Here is a 3,796-nt window from a genome sequence, read left to right as displayed (position 1 = left end):
TAAACTAGGTAAAGTAATACAGTGTGAGCGGGATATTACAGTGCTCCAGAGGGATCTAGATAGACTGAGGGACTGGGTACAGAAATGACAGATGAAATTCAATGTAGATAAATGTAAAGTTATGCACTTCGGGGTAGCGAATGCACAAGCAACCTACACCCTAAACGGTAGTGAATTAGGGGTAACGACAAATGAGAAGGATTTGGGAATTGTTATAGACAACAAACTAGGCAACAATGTGCAATGTCAGTCTGCGGTTGCTAAGGCAGTAAGGTATTGTCTTGTATAAAAAGGGGCATCAAGTCGCGGGATAACGATATCATTTTGCCTTTGTATAAATCAATGGTAAGGCCGCACCTTGAATATGCTGTACAATTTTGAGCACCTATTCTAAAGAAGGATATCATAGCACTAGAAAGGGTGCAGAGGCGGGCTACAAAATTAATAAAAGGAATGGAGCACTATAGTTATGAAGAAAGGTTAACTAATTTAAATCTGTTTAGTTTAGAAAAACGTCGCCTCAGAGGCTGGTTAATGCAAAATTGGAAAGAGCGAAACTGGGTTTTTTTGCCTTCTTTTGGATCAACAGCAACAAATTAACAGATATAGGAAAGGCTGAACTTGATGGACGCATGTCTTTTTTCAGCATATATAAGTATGTAATTTACCTGCTGCTGGTATATGTCACTGTCACAGAATACCACAATATATGTTCAGCAACATCTCCTGAGCACAGTGATAGCATGCATGGGTTTGTTGGGTTGTTTGGGGATTAAAAAGCCACATTTGGAGGTGTGCTTTTTTTTTTTTTTTTAAATGGAATTTTGACATGTTGAAAATTCTGCCGACATATCCTATTTGGGATATCCTTGAACCTGGCCAAATCAATTTACCCCATCAAACCAAACCATATATATACACCCCTGGGAATTTCAAAAGCTGGTATTTTAACTTTTTCCATTTACACATTTCACAACCTGCCTTTATTACAGTTTGCCGTAGTATTTTCTTCATGGTTTTTTCCATGCACATTTTACTTCAGGTATGAATTTACGGCTCCTGGTATAGGTCGCTGTCAAACAACACCTTAATATGTGTTCAATAGCATATCCTGAGTATAGTGATACCCCCATGCATGGATTTGTTGGGATATTTGGGCGGTAAAAGGCCACCTTTGTGAGGTATGCATTTTGTTGGCATTTGGACATCTTGTCAATTCTGTGCCCATGTCTCATATTTGGGACATCTTTGAAGCCGGCCAGCTCAATTTACTCCATCAAATCATAATTTATTTTTTTTAAACTAGGCCCTCTGTGAACTCATTGATGTGACGATTGGTGCCGCCATCTTGTGAGTGACAGGAATGTCACACGCTTGTGGTTGCATGTCAGCAACACCGATTACACTTAGGAAGCAATCGCTGATTTTTTAAGCAATTTCAATAATAGAATTTAAAACCACATTTTTGTTCTTAAAAACCCAGACCAGTAAGAGGGGCCAGCGGTCCAATTCTTCTTTAAATGCCCATAAAACAGTCCATGATCTATTGCACACTCCTGCAAATTTTGAGTCTGTAGATATATGAACAAAGCAGCCCTTCTGACAGGGCTCCTTAGAATCCTCACATTACGTGAGGCAACAATGAGATCCAGTGTGAGAGGTCTAGTGTGCTTTATCAGCATCCCTCTCACCCACCTTCAGAGTCCAAAACTTCTGATATGCAGCTGTAATCCATGATGTAAAAAAGATCAGACAGAGAAAGTCCCATCTCAGCAACACTTGCATAGCTCTGTATGCTTCGGACAGATGACTCCGGAATGCCTTCCAGCTCTGACGTCACCTTTCGCCGGCGGGTCTGTCCAGGGGGCTCCGCTGCTGCCGCCCGGCCGTCTCACGTCCCGCTCCCCCGGGTGGGGGCGTCCTCGAGGGTGTCCGCCGTCGGGTCCTCCAGCCATGCTCGCCGCCGTGGATTGCCCTCTTTGCCGTCCTCGGCCGTCCTGGCGTCTGTCTCTCCTGCCGGGGGGTCCTGGAAGGGTTCTGCTGCCGTCACGATGCACTGGAGGTGCGCACACGTGCACACTGTCATGGCGGCGAGGAATCCCATACCCAGCAACTGCGTACGTCATGCTAGGGGGCGGGTCCTCCCGCTTTTTATCTGATTGGCTGATTATTGCCTGCAGCTGTTTGGCACCAAATTTAAACCCCCTGCTCACTCTAATCTGAGCCCTTGTGTGGTACAAACGTTATCGCTGTCTCAGTGTGTCATATTCTGATTTACTGGTTTCCTGACTACTCTCTGATCGCCGCCTGGATTGACTTTGGATTGCTTTTTGGACTTTGCCTGTTTGCTGCCTGCCTCGACCTTGGACTGTGACCTGTTTATGCTATTGGAACTTTCCTGCTGTTGTCCCACTATTCCTCCTGCTACTACCCGTCCTGATATCCCACCATTCTGCAAAAGGGACCCGTCTCTCGTCGAATCGTTACAGACGTCTGCTTTGATAAATTCTACTGTGTCATCTCCATGGCTCCCAGAAAACTTGACTTTGGATTTCTCCTCTGCGTTATCTCCCAGGACCTCCACTTCAGCCTCCAGAAGGGATGCCAAACCAGATTCACTGTCAGACCTCCCCCTGTTAGGCATGGGTATTCTACATCTGCTTCCATCAGAGCAATCTTATGCGCAGGGTTAATGGAGATTAGGGATTGGACATTCTCCTCTACAACAGCTGCAGTTGTACTTTCCACCTCTGTTGTCAGGACTGCTCTCAAGGTCTCCCACAGTAATGTGACTTTCATGGCTGGTAGACGGACCTACACAGAGATTTAAAAACACACTGGGATCCACAGGACCCAGCACTGGGGAGGGTTCCTTTGGTCTGCTTCTTTGTCTGATTGATTGGCATTACTGATGCCACCACAACGAGCACAGCAGGATCATCCAGTGGCTGCTTCATCATTACAGGCTTCTTTTGGGTCAACTGTATAGAAGGGCTAACTTGGACCTGGATCTAGCTTCCCAAGCCATTGGTCTCCCGTACCAATATTAACCTGTGTTAAAGGTCCGTACAAGCGACTCTGTTGGTTGATGCCAGAGGAGCTCCCTGCCAGCGACCAATACTTTTAACTCCCAATGCCTGAAACTTGGCCTGGGGAGGTTCCAGGAGTTAAACGGTCCATACAAGCCACTCTACTGGTCACAGTGAGGGGCCTCCTCTGGCATTAACCAAATCAGGAACTTAATGTAGATTCTGGTTTCCTGACACACTACCAGAACTTTACATGAACATATAGCTTAATGTCCAATGCGAGTCTAATTGTTATACTTGTCTCTGATGTGTTAATATTTTTATTGGTTATCCTGGTTTTTTTTGTTCTGGCATTTGCTTATCTCGCAAACCACTCTGCATTTTTCACCCCCAGGCCCATTATTTATGACAACCCACTGAACCTCCCTCCCCTTCTCTAACCCCATCACTTGTTTTAAATGGTAACCTCTGTCATATTGATTAGTATTGCTTCAGACCTGAAGAAGAAAGGATAACTCTCAAACTTGTCTTTTAAATATCATGTTAGTCCAATTAAAAAGGTATCACTGCATACGGCAATACTCTGGGTTTGTTGGCATCATATATATATATACATATACATATATATACACACACACACACACATACATATATAAGTAGTAGAGGAGGATATATGTTTATCTTGACAAAGGACCAGGTCTTGCCTGAAAAAAATTTTTGTACCCACAATAAATGTGATTTATTTGGCTTTCATTTAAAACCCATGA

Source organism: Sceloporus occidentalis, unplaced genomic scaffold (assembly GCF_023333645.1).
Source record: "Sceloporus occidentalis isolate IW3139 unplaced genomic scaffold, rSceOcc1.0.p SCAF_452, whole genome shotgun sequence".
Taxonomy (NCBI): domain Eukaryota; kingdom Metazoa; phylum Chordata; class Lepidosauria; order Squamata; family Phrynosomatidae; genus Sceloporus; species Sceloporus occidentalis.
Note: the sequence above shows the minus strand (reverse complement) of the source record.